Genomic DNA, 12,790 nt, shown 5'->3' with positions numbered 1-12,790 from the left:
CGATCGTGTCTGCTTCTGCCTCTGCCTGTCCTGTGCGCCAGAGTTTCCCAAAGTGTACCCTTTGGCTGCACCACTTTACTTTTAAGATCATTTCCATTGAAATGAGGCGAAGAAACCATGAGCTCACAGTCCAGGGAAGTGATCTCTCAGCTGCCCTTCACACACAGGTGGAGAGGTTTCTAATTTTCCCCTCAGCGAGCTTAAAACTCGCTGTGCATCTCCTCTTCCTGTCAGTCAGGAGCTCGGAAGCCCACCTGGCACCTGAAGAACTCTTTTCATCCCACAGTGAAATCAACGTTTGACACACTCATTATCTGCAAGGCCCATCCTCTCTGCCGCCCCAAGCACCGCTTCGTGTCCGTTGTGCCATGCTTGTGGTCAGAGGGGCACTGCCAAAGAACCATCAGTGACAGCTGCTCACCGTTCAGAATGATCGCATACCCAGGACTCTTAGGTTGGGGGTAGGATTTTGGAAGTCAGAATCTATTTAACAAGAAGTTAATAGGCAGAATGGGAACAAGGACAGGATTAAAAGAATTTTCTCCTTGTTTCCTGCTGAATCACAATTCCTGCCACCCCCCTCATCCCCCCAGGTTTGCTTTCTGCCATATGAATCTCGTGTTTCTCATCAGACGCTAACAGAGCCCCAGGAGGACCAAACCCAGATAAGCGCCTGGCTGTGTGTTAGGGAAGGAGATGGAGGCCTCTCAATTGGCTTCTGACACAAAGAACCAGGAGCTGAGATGGTTCAAGAGCTAAGCTGACAGTTACCTCCTTAGAGCAGAGAAGTTTCTCCCTGTTTAGGACCTCGACCCACCTTTCTGGGTGGTTCTTTAGAACTTTAGCACTTATTCTTGCTCCTTAATCCTTAAAGGACAGGGAACAGAGTGTGCCACAGGTGAGGGCCAGGTCCAGTGATGATGGTCCAGTCAGACAGGTCTGTAGTGGTTAGAGAGGTTTGAGTTCAAGTAAGGAATTCCTTCCAGAAACCAGCAGGGCCCACAACCAGTCATAGCTGAGGTTACGTTACAGACAAGTATTCCTGTAAATAGCACAAATAGGGGCTGAGAGCCCATGGCTGGACTCAAGAGTCCCTAGGCAATGGGGTGTGGGGCAGGCCCCAGGTAAGCCCAGTCAGGGCCATCAAGACCCGCAAGAGCCCTCAGGGCCCCAACACTTACCATGTAGTTACAGAGGAAATGTCAGTGAGAAGGTCAGGCTGTACAGCTGGGATAGGATTTCTGCAACACCAGCCTGGGCTCACTTGCCCTGGCCCTCTAGGGTGACGTTTCAAGTTATTTCTGAGCTGATCTAACTAACAGCAAGTTGACCACAATAAACAAATCTCTGCTTTCCATATGCTCATTGCAGCAAGTCCACTCAGCCACCGATCATGTGGAAAACATCCTCTGATGGGACAAAAGAGAGCAGTGTTCCTCCAGCTCAGCCTCGTGGGCCAGTCCCCACAGCTGCTGGGGTCACCTGAGCCCAGGGATAACCTATGGCCAGTGCCTAGGGATACCATGGAAGTCTATGGCAGATCAGGAGACTGCGCATAGATTCCCCAAGTCTTTGGTTTGCTTCTTGACGTTAGATACAGGCACCGTGAAAGGATAAATCGTTTGTAATTAAAAAACAAACCACTTATTTTTAGCTACAAATCTACCAAAGTGCATGCAATTAGCGAATATAAATCACTTCCTGGCTTGAAGACTGTTCAGCACAGCACATAAATGAAAGTTAAAACATACGTTTGGGGAATACATACTACATCTGCTCTTAATCTGCAGCATTTTGAAATCAATACAAATATTCTCCCTACTTTTCCTTGAACATGCTGCACTCTGTCATACCGCAGTGGAAGAACTAAAAATACATTAAACAAAGGAACCAGAGCGGACATAGCCCTGAACACCCCAAAAAGAATAATGCAGAGTATTTGTAAGGATCTGATGGCAAAAATAGTCGAGGTAATTGCACACGGTGAGGTGGGTGGACAAATTAGAGGCAGTTTCTCCTACATGGTTTGCAGGATACTGCAGAGATGTGATGCACAGATAGAGGTTCAGGAAGTGGCTTTGGGGAGAAGAGCCCGCTGCTTGATGCATGGCTGTGTGTTTTAAAACAAGGAGAGGCTTGTAGTCAGCATCACTGAGGAATCGGTTCCTGCAGGGAAAGTGTATTACACACAAAACCTTTTTATTCTTTTTTTTTTTTTTTAATGAAAAGATATCTAAGAAGCTGGCTGTCTGGGAATGATTTTTAAGTACAATAAACTTAACAAGAGGATGATAAGCAAAATATTCTAAGAGAAGTGTCAGAAGTACAGCAAGCTAAGAGAGAGACTCGACAGTGTGTGTTCTTAAGTATTGTGTCACATTATAAGAAAGTTCTTGTGTTCCCTTCCATCTCTCATACTCCCATTAATCTATTCCAGATCTCTCTCATTTCAACCACCGAGGCCATAACAATCATCCTCTGCCCACTTGAAATGCAACTAGAATCAGAGCCCAGCGAGGCTTCCAGAGTGGAAGCTGAAGACAAGGCCAGGCTCTGCACAGATTCCTAGAATCCACACACCCATGGAAAGTCCCCATTTAAATCTGAGCTCACCACTGATCTTTAAATGGTGTAGGAAACAGCAATTGGTGGTACTTATTGAGTACTGGAGACTAACAAATCTCTGTGCTTACGCTGACAATTCTTTAGGGTGGGAATTGTGTCCGACAGCAGCGCTGACGTTGTCTCAATGAGCACATCCTTCATTTCCCAGCTGAGTTTTCTGGAGCGAGTGCAGTCCAAATAATGATGTATTTCAGTGTGTCTGTAGGAGGGGGGAAGCACAGCCCCTCCGGGGCCTCCCTCCATTTGGGGACCAAGAAAGCCAAGGAGTAGGTAGGCGTGCTGGTGCCAGTGTGCACAGCTCTGCTTCCTTCTCAAGCTGAAATGTCTTTGCCTGAAGAGGAAAGCAAAGGACTGGGGAGCCATAGGTGGCAGTGGGAGAGAGCATTGCTGGGGGTCAGAGGGCAGGCTGTATCCCTGGGGAGTGGTAGCAGGGAGGACCGGGAGGCTGAGTTCTTGTTCAGATAATCTAGCTCCGTCTGTGATCTGGTAGTACTTTGAAAATTGGCAGCAGGCAATGGAAAAGATAAAGGCAAAAGCCTTGAAACAGACCACAATTCTTTGCCTTTCATATGTGTACTATGTTGGAATTTTATATATATAGCAGAAGGACTCTGTTCTTTATATTCTTGAATTACATAGCTCCGAAACATGTAATGTTACCCTTCTGGAAGAACAAGGGTGATAGAATGGGACAGAAACACCAGTGACTACTTAATAACACATGCAAACATGGGGATGCTTATTATCCATTATTTCTGTTATTATTTTCATAACTGCATGTTTACACCACGTTTCATCAGATTCAGTATCTCTTCCAAAGCATTAATTCAACAACCAGACGAGGTGCAGAGCAGGACAGGCAACAGGAGCAGCAGTGATGCTTCCAAGTCCCACAGCTGGTGATTCACACTGCAGTTGCTGAGCTTTGTAGGGATCTTTCAGTAGGAAAGCATTGCAATTGTTTCATCTCGATTTCCTCATTACCATGAGAAGTGAGTCTCCAAAAAAAGGAAATGGATCGAGTTTAGTTTGGGTATGACCAGGTTATACTTGTGCAAAATATGTCAGGTGAAGGCCCTTACTGTCAGAGGGCCCACAGTTTCTCTTACAAAGTTTGTTTCTTTTTGCAAGAGGAATCACTTGACCTAGTCCTCAACAATTGAATTCAGGGAGGAGGTCATTAAAGCAATAGTTTGGAAAACAGAACTACCCTCGCACTCAGCTGCCTCCAACCACGACTTCACACCACATCAGACGACCTCACGGGCCGCCCCAGCCCAACATGTAGTGAGCAGCACTGCCAGGAAAGGCCACGGCATCCGGTCTGTACCTCCCAATTCTCCACATAAATTAATGGGGAAGTGGTCCCCCAGTCATCACCATGAGCAAGGCAGATTTCACCACCTTCCTAAACAATGTCATCTTTGTTGCCAGGCCCACAAAGCAGTAAAATACTCCAGTCATTAGGGGGAGAAGAATGTCACAAATTTTGCAAGAGAAGAACAGACTCCAGAATTCGTGGTTTGACAGGTTAATAAGAAGGCCTGCACATTTGCCTTTACAATTTATTTACTTGTAAGCCTGCACTGGGATTTTGTTAGGGATTTGGCATCTTAAACAGGTTTTTATTCCAACAACATTTCAATTCACCTTTAAGGCTTTCAATTAAGACAAAATCAGTAAAGATCCATTGGTGGAATTTGCATGGAAGTTGGCTGGGGTTGCCAAAAGCGTGATAGGGGTATCAGCTTTATAGACTTGTACTGTACTATCTAACATCTCGTATTTTCCACTCATTTTGCATGTAAAACTTTTATTGATATCAGCATGAGCGTAACAGGCCACTAAAATGGGGACCGTGCCCGTAGGACACAAAATGATGTCAGGTACCCTGTTTAGTTACAACAGTTGGGCTGCACTAAATCTCCACGTTGAATGTTTGGTTTAGTTCCCCCATAAACTTTGTCTGCTGGATTTATATATTTTGGCTCCTTTTATTTTGACTCTAGTGGCTTCATTTGCAATGGGCTTAAATGACTGCAATCCCACTCACACAGCAACAAATCCGCAGCGCAGTGGGTATTTCTCATTGTATAAATAAAGGACCTCATCTGGTGAGGTGCTGGATGGACAAACTTGTTCGGGTTTCCAGGAGATCCGAGAGCCCTCTGCATCTCCAGAGAGAAATCCCAGCCCTCACATCAGCCACATATCTGTGGTCATTTTCTACAGCCCTCTGCCAGGATCAGAACACACAGCACACGGGCTTATCTTTTCCTTTGATCACAAACACTGAAATATTTATTTTCCTGACTGACCGTAGCACATTTCTATCTGCAACGTGAATTCTGTGAACGATGATGATGTGGCAGTTTTTCTTCTCTGTGAAATTCAAGTTCACTCACGTGGGTGTGTTTTCTGAAATAAAGCAGTATTTCAGTAATGGCTTCAGTGGGATATTTTAATTCTTTTCCTCTACTTAGAGGGTTTTTTCTAATCCATTTCAATTCCAGCAAAAACGTCTCTGATCTGATAAAGGAGATGAAGTCACTGCATAGGCTTACTATTTTATTTCCATAAGGTTTGAAAGTTTTGTTCCCTGCAGTGTTTTGGAGCCCAGGAACATTCATCTGTTTTGTAAAAGGAAAGTTCCATGGTGCAACATTTGGTCACCGTTGTCTGAATTTCATTATTCAGTTCTCCAGACTAGCAGAGGGGAAAAGTGCAAGTTAGCTGGGTCACAGTCTGAAATGTGAGAGCAGTCAACTTTTTCTGAAGTTTATGGGAATGAAAGGAAATTTAATACTGTTCAAAAGAGAGATTTAAAGTTGCATCATGTGAAAACAATTGGAGAAGTTTAATCCTGAGGTCTTGGGTTATTTGGTAACTTACATGACCATTCGTCAGCCTGCAAAGGATGAAGTTGGCTTTGCCTCTGTTAACAGTTGGCCTCTGTTTTGGAGTGGCACTGCGATGCCAAAGGAACAAATACAAGAAACGTTGGTTTTATAGACCACGATTAACTCTTTTCTTCTTTATGCTTTTCAGCTCAAACCCTTCCTGCTCGTCTCCTCTGGGCTGCCAGCCCCGATCTCCCAGCACTCGCAGCAACTCGTGCTGACAAGCTCTTTGTGTACAAGGGACTGCAGAGCTCCACAGTTTCTTAGTTTTAAAATGCTGAATACATACCCAATATTTAACCTTTACCTCTCAAACTGCTTCAGGGCTCATTCGTTTCTTTGTATGTGGAATAAAAACATTGGGACTCTGGGAAGTAACTCAATACTTTGTGTTTTGTTATATTTCTTGAGTATTACTTATGCTAAAAGATGTCCAATAAAACATTCTTTACATTTGTAGTTAGTTTCTATGTGTTATACAAAACTAAAAATCCACAGAGCTTTATATGTATAAAAATTAGAGATGTCTTCCAGATAATTCTACCACAAACCCCACCCTTTGCAAAACTCTTACTGCTGAGAAAATGCTCTCAAAAGGTGCTCCCTCCCCAGCATCCTGTCTCTGTCTCTTACCACTGCCAGTCACCTCCTGTCCGGTTTCAGCATCCCACCACTGCCTTTGGTGACCACCCAAGGTCTCTCATGACCTGGATTTAAAATAATGCCAAATTTTATTAATGGGAAAAAAATGAAGGGCGTCAAAATAAAGAAAGCTGGTTCTTGAAAACTTGTTTCTTATGTTTTCAAATGCTGTTTTGTAGTATTTAATCCCACAACAAGATCAACTTTTAAGAAGATCTCTGGGGTTTGCGTTGGTCTCACTGCTCTGTGCAGCAGGCAGGAGTGCTGGAGCTCAGGGAGCGAGACCTGGGACATAGCACAAAGAAACCCCCTTGCTTCTCCTTCTGGACTAAACATTCCTGATTGCCCAGCAGTGCCTGGATGTCCCCACGCAGAGTTTCTGTCTGTGTTCTGAGCGGGGTGAGTGCTGAGCTGCTGCTTTGGGATGCTGCACACCCACAGGGTGCAGGGCCACGGCGTGGAGCTGCCATACAACCTGACAAGACGTGGTTTAACCCACGCTGCTTGGGCTAGCAGTGCCTGACAAGCTCTTTCCCTTTGATTCTCAGTGGTTTTCATTTAGAAGTTGCTTACACTAGTTGTAAAAATTTGGCTTTGCATATATTTTTTCCAGGCAGTGCTTCATTACTTCAGTTTTCCTTGCAGCTTGTCCGTACAGACAATCACTGAAGTGCAGCACTGAGGCATTCCCATATGCTATTGCTACTACAAACACTGCAGTTGCTATGGAACATATTCTTTGCTTCAAGTTATCCATACGTATTACAACATCTTTTAGTGGGACAAACTCACACAGCTTGGGTTGTGTGGCCCAAACTCCTGGTGGGAGCTGCTGCTGGGCTCTGCTTTTGTGGGCATTATGGAGGATGTTATAAAACCAGCTGTGTCTGCAAGCTTACCTGATCCTACAGCAACTCCTCAATCACACGAGCTGGAGCCATACAAAGGGAACTTCAGTTGATGCTGAAAACACAGACAAATGGAAAGGTGGCAGATGGTGAAGGGAGATACTGATCTTGAAGTCTGTGCTCCTGTACCACAAAAGAGAAAAACCCAGAAGGGAAAAACTAGAAGGGAAAAAATATTATGCATGGGGAAGATGGAATGTCGGGAAACTGAAGGAGAAGAAAAGAAAAAGTTGGATACAAAGGAGGGAAAAAAGACAGATGGAAAGAAAGTCTAGAAGTTAAGGTGGATAAAAGATCCAGGGACGCTGAGCTACAAAATCATACTGCACAACTGTGCAGGAATCAGTGCAGAGTGGGAGGAATCTCCAGCACTTCCCCTGCATCAGAAAAGCAATTCCTATGGAATAACCTGGGGTTACGTGCTCTTCAGCATTGACTCACCTGGCCAAGGTAGAAAAAATCAGTTGCCTATTATTTATTCTGTACTTCTTTCTGCCACAGAAGAAGTTTAACACCCACCCATCAGAGCAGTCAGCCCCTCTGTGGGCTTTCAAGGTCAGTATTGAAAATTGAAAAATGCAGCTCAGCTGCTTTTTATAAGACATTAACAACAGTCAGTTCAAAGCAGAACACACAATAGCTGCTTAAAAATTGCCTTTGATTCCCTCTATGATAGAGAGCTCACCAGTACTTGAAACTGTGAATGCCCAGATCAGTTTCTGCTACTTTTTAATTTGCATGGATCCATTCCATCTCTTCTTCTTTCTTTTTCTTTTCATTTGTTTGTGAAAGCAGAAGAACAAAATCCTACAGTGCCAGTGCTGACCTAAATGTTTTCAGCAGTGAATGCTTGAGGTGGTGCCAGAAGCTCTGCTGTCCCACCTGTTGCTGGGAGCTGGGCGCTAATCAGCAGCCCTGCCCACGTATTGCTTTGCAATACAGGAAACCATAAACAGCTTCAATTTACAGTAAGCTTCTTCCATTCGAAGTAACAAGCACACAAATCATAAGGTTTATCTTGAAATTACAGAAAACTTTGCTTTAAGAGCGCTGCCCTGATTGCACAAACCAACCTGCCAAATTGAGCATGCCCTGCAGCTCTGGGTCCCCCTGCTCTCATCCCAGGGGCAGCAGTGTGTTCCCTGCACCCACAGTTGGGCAGGAGCAGTGCACAGTTTGGGGCTGTCCTCAGGGCTCTCGTTACACGCAGACTTTAATAGCACACACACAGCTAAAAGTTGGCAGCTCGTCTCTGGCATCACATTACTACCAATAGAACAAGTTATGAACCCAACTCTAAACCCAACTCAAACCCAAGGCCGAGCTCACTCTAACCTGAATGCAAAGCCTAAGTCTGACCCCAACCCTAACACTCTCATGCACTGTGACATTCCCCTAACATCAACCCAGGCGGCTCTGTCTGTGTTCTGCCACATTTCTTTCTGTCTCATCCCTGAATTCAAGTCTTGAAACCATGTTCTTAAAGCTGCAAACAACACAAGTGATGCCCAGCAGTGTTGTGCTCCTGTAAGCTCCCCAATCCACACCCCACCTGCTCCATGCCCACTGACCACATCCCTCAGTGCCACAGCCCCCAGTGTCACCTTGAAGGGGTGCAGAGAGGTGGGTGGCTGCCCAGGGCTTCAGGAGATCAGGCTGCAGAGCTCTGAGCAGCGATGTGCAGGAGGTGTGACAGCCACGTGCTGCTCATTAAGGAGTTCAACTCTTGATTTCAGGAAGCTTGTGGGGATCGCTGCTAACTGAGTTTTCAGTTTCAACACTGAAAAAGCAGAATGTCAAAAATAAGCTTGAATAGGTGGTTATAACACAGGCTGAATGCTGTCATCCCAGATTAGAAATCAGCCCTTAAACTAAGCCCTGTGACTTCTCTACTCTCCATACAACCTAGAGCTTCCGTTTCCATGAAAGCAACAGTTTAATCAGGAGGACACTCAAAGCTGAGTGCTGATCTGCACAGGGTACACTCACCTCTGCAGTCTGGTAGGAGCTCGTGTGCTCCTGGCTAAGCCCATCAGGCCTGGGGGGCCATTTAGCAACCTAACAAACACTGATGTAACTGTTCAGAATAACACTTACGTACTAATTAACTTCTTGAGCCTATGCGGCATATAACTGATGCTTTCATCTTGCTTTGGTTCTTTGTAAAAGGCAGTGCTTATGTTGAAAGGTGTAGGAACCAGAAGAGACCATCGTTTAAATATATATATAATTTCTGTGCCACCCGAGCAGTCGGAATCTCACTATCAGTTCATATTTCTTATAAAAGGAAAAATACCTCTGAACTGCTGCTGAGCCAAATGAGAACCTCAGCACCGCTGAAAAATTGCATTCTTTCATTCTGTGCCATAGGGTGTAAGAGCTGAGCATCTGACTACTGCCGTCATAAAATGTCTTCTTTGAGGCTGGCTCTAATTACAGAGCATTTTAACGCTTTTATCTTTGGGCTGCACTGGGACAGGGTGGATTTGTAGTCTCTGTCTCCTGTTTCATTCGGTTTTGCATAATCAGGAGAAGAGACAAACCCTTCTCTCTTTCCCCTTTCTCTTTCAGGACTAATGCACAGCATTAGCGCAGCCACAACCAGACGTCAGCAGTGTGTTCTGCCCAGGGAGGGGACATCAGTGACTGCGCTCACAGATGTGCACAAAGCTGAGGACAGCGGCTCTCTGTGGGGATCCCACGTGGCCCCGAGCAGCAGGCAGAGCACCGGTTCAGCAGCAGCTGCCTCCAGCACTCCATCCCACACTGATCAGCTTCGTTCTGGCTCCGGCTGCACCTTGCTTGTGGCCCCGACCCACAGCCCAAGCCTTGCTGTGCCAGGAACCAACTGAGACACCCTTAATGGGAGCAGCGGGGTCGGTTGTGGCTGTGGGAGGTGGATGGCACCACGAAGGGACGCCCACAGCTGGTAATTCCATGCCAGAAACAACACAAACGCTCTGCTTGTGAACTTCCTAAACTCCTCTGCTCCCCTCCAGCTTTCCCATTCTCCAAGGAGCAGTGCATAAACACAGAGTGGAATGGTACAGAGCTCTGCAGCTTCACTGGGACACAGCACTGCCTCTCTTTGCCCATTCATTCCCTCCAAAAAGCACTGTTGCTGACTTTTCTTTCTGCTGTAGGTGCAGGCAGGTTCACAGGAGTGACTCAAGGAGCCCTTCGCAGGGAGCTGCACACCAACACACAGCGTGTCTGGCTGTCACCCTGCGCCACCAATCATTGCTCTGAAACTTGAACTCCTTCTGGTGTCCATACATCATCCTGTGTCCCTCACCTCCACCCACCACCAGCTCCTGAGCCTTGCTGTTAACTCACCTTCCTCCTCCTCACCCACACGGCCCTGCTCCTCCCCAGCCCCAGCTCAGGTTTGCTGGCCCCGATCCTCCCAGATCCAATTTTTTTGTTACAGGGGCAGCGAGGCACTGGCATAAGGTGCCCAGAGAGGTGGTGGGTGCGCCGTTCACCGATCCCAGCAGAACAAACCATCATCCCAAGTGACAGAGTGACCCTGCCACCACTGCACCCGGCTTCTGGCACTGAGGCTGGGACAAGAAACCCGAGATCTGGTGCTTCTTTCCACTCCTGAGAGGATTTCCACTCCTTGAATGTCTTGCTTTTTGCTTGAGATGTATTTTCATTTCTGGGCGGTGGAGACTGCATGTAGAAATCAGATATTGCCTTATGTAAAGTTGGGGTAAAGATTAAAAAACACACACAACTGGTGAGACATCTGGATCTGATTGGGCTCCTTCGGGACAGCAGCCTACAGCTTGAGCCTGAAGAGAAGCAAAGAGAGCAGTGGTAATTTTTCATGCAAATACTCAGAAGCTCGGAGGGGCTGGGGCTCTACAAACACCTCCATTGCCCAGTGAGAGCAGCATGGGCTGAGCACACTGCTCTGCTGCTGCAGGCAGCCACAGCCTTGGAAGGAACGGACTGTAATCCAGCCCCAGGGTAAAAGTGAATTTCCAGAGAAAATTATGAATAACGAAACCTGGTAGCTTCAAGTGGAGGTCTCCCTTGGAGCTAAGTGAGTTATCCCAGCAATTGGCCTTCATTTGCTGTGTGCTCACAGTGAGCTTGCTGGCACTTGGGCCGAGAGCTGTGTGCTGCTCAGCGAGCCAGTGGGGCAGTGCTCTGCTTTAGGGGAAAGAGCAACTGTACCTACGGCAAAGCTGTGAGAGCACAGGAAGCTTTGTGCCTGGTCGAGATGTTACACACTGCCAAAGCCCCAAGGCTTTCATTCACTTGCCTAAAACGTGGCTCCATCAGGAGGAGCACACGTGGCACAGATAATACTGCTCCACTGCCCCCCCAAATTGCACACCAGCCTCTCTGTGTCAGCAGCGCACACAGCACCGGGTCACCCCAGTCTGTGCCACCAGGAGGACATGACCCAGCTTTCCAATGGGCTCTGAGAGGTGAAGATGTCCACACAAGTACAAATGCATTACTTGCAAATGCAACTTGTTTTGAGAGTCACGCTGGACTGGAGCTCTACGAAGCAAATGTAAATTCTCCTTTTGTTTCTCCGAGCATTTTATAATCACTGATTTACATTGTTTTCAAGTTATTAGCTGGCTGAGAGATCAAATGTTTCCACACCATATTTGTCCCTCCAGAAGCTGTCAAGTAGATTTAGGCTTTGAGTGCTCAGAAGCCAGGCGACTCCTGGATTAATTTGGGCACTGGCAAACGCATTCCTTTAGCAACAAGTCCCAGCAGCGTCTGCACTAACGATGCCTGACATGGTGTGGAAGCAGCATCCTTCATTAAAGCCCCAGTGCTTCATTCACACAATGACAAACCTCCACTGCAGATTAAAAAGGGAAGAGGGGGTCAGCCCCTCAGTACAGGGCAATTGCAGACGTGGGTCATTTTTAACACAGCCCAGCTCTCAGGGAAGGAGGACATCTATCACAAGAGTGAAATCAGTATTTGCCGGTACACGTGTTAGAAAATAACCCAAAAGGAGGTTTCCCAGCAGCGATTTGCTTGAACAGAAAAAGGGGCAGACAAGCCCCATGTGTGCTGCACCACGGGAAGGCAACGGAGCAGAGATGTGGCAGCAGAGTGAAACACAGCAGGTCTCCGTTCTGTGTCACCCGTGCTCCTCTGCCATCCTGGCAGGGGCTGGCCTGAAGTGACCCAGGAGGCACTCAAGAGGGTTACACGTGGCCAGTGCCACCCAGAGAAGGCTCAAGGCAATGACTGCCAAATGAAAGGCATTTCCTCTCCAGACCCAGCCAGGCATCCTTTCCGACAGAGGGGATCAAAGTCCCAAACAGCACCATGCTCACACCTTGGACTCAGCCTGGATTGCACAGACTCCCTTTGACACCTTTCTGTGCATGAGGGTATAAGCAAGGAGCATGGGCTGGACCACATTGAACTTCCCTTTCACACACAAATCAGGTCTGATGCACTGTTTTTTCCTTCTCTGAATGCAAAAGCCACAGCATTTTGCTGGGGTTTTGCATTTCTTTCCTTGTGCTTCATTAAGTGACAGGCATTCCCACCAGCACACAGCTGCTGAGGACCAGAGCTCCAGCAGCAGGGCTCAGGCACACCATGAGCAGCAGCAAGGCTGGGGGGGCTTAGGTTTTAACTTGTCCTGCCTCAAAACAGATGGCTCCCTCATCCGTGGAGGCCAGGCTGGATGGGGCCCTGGGCAAACCTCTTGGCCCCATGGCA

The 12,790-nt window shown here is 46.9% G+C and overlaps 1 long non-coding RNA gene across 3 annotated transcripts; it reads right to left on the bottom strand.

Moving 5' to 3' along the window:
• Window positions 1-6: 6 nt before the first annotated feature.
• Window positions 7-8,673, bottom strand: LOC104912418. Of its 3 annotated transcripts, none has more exons than XR_002118197.2 (3): window positions 8,149-8,673; window positions 7,067-7,198; window positions 7-6,232 (listed from the first exon to the last, which is right to left on the bottom strand). It is a non-coding gene; the product is annotated as an uncharacterized LOC104912418 (long non-coding RNA). The 3 variants fall into 3 exon arrangements; XR_002118198.2 differs by having other exon boundaries at window positions 7,067-7,130; XR_002118200.2 differs by lacking the exon at window positions 8,149-8,673 and adding an exon at window positions 7,761-8,142 and having other exon boundaries at window positions 7,067-7,130.
• Between the last annotated feature and the right edge of the window lie 4,117 nt (window positions 8,674-12,790).

The sequence above is a fragment of the Meleagris gallopavo genome, chromosome 10 (genome assembly GCF_000146605.3).
Source record: "Meleagris gallopavo isolate NT-WF06-2002-E0010 breed Aviagen turkey brand Nicholas breeding stock chromosome 10, Turkey_5.1, whole genome shotgun sequence".
Classification (NCBI taxonomy): domain Eukaryota; kingdom Metazoa; phylum Chordata; class Aves; order Galliformes; family Phasianidae; genus Meleagris; species Meleagris gallopavo.
The sequence above is the reverse complement of the archived record's forward strand: the minus strand, read 5'-3'. Positions and strand labels throughout refer to the sequence as shown.